This window comes from Cyprinus carpio, chromosome A10 (assembly GCF_018340385.1).
Source record: "Cyprinus carpio isolate SPL01 chromosome A10, ASM1834038v1, whole genome shotgun sequence".
Classification (NCBI taxonomy): domain Eukaryota; kingdom Metazoa; phylum Chordata; class Actinopteri; order Cypriniformes; family Cyprinidae; genus Cyprinus; species Cyprinus carpio.
Window position 1 is genome coordinate 20,801,137 of NC_056581.1, and position 328 is coordinate 20,801,464.

Genomic DNA, 328 nt, shown 5'->3' on the forward strand with positions numbered 1-328 from the left:
TAAACATAGGAATGTTTCCTTGGCAACTAACTGAAAATAAAGTTGAAGTACTAAAACTATCAGAACTGGATGGAAAAATTAAAGCTAATTAGAAATATTAAATAAAAATTAAAATAAGAAAATCACTTTACTAAAATTTAAACTAAAATGAAAACAAAAATAAAAGCTAATTCAAAATGCTAGTAGGCAGTATTTAAATAACACTGCATCTCCGGGTTCAGACTGAAGTATGAGGCTCTAGCAGGTGGTTTGAGACTCACATGAGCGGCAGCGTCCTCATTGCTCAGCATGTTGGGGTCAGAGGTCATGACGGGGGGGGCAGCGTCCT

The 328-nt window shown here is 36.0% G+C and overlaps 1 pseudogene; it reads right to left on the bottom strand.

Annotated features, from left to right (window-relative positions):
* LOC109077508 overlaps window positions 1-328 on the bottom strand; it is a 23,834-nt pseudogene that overhangs the window by 4,654 nt on the left and 18,852 nt on the right.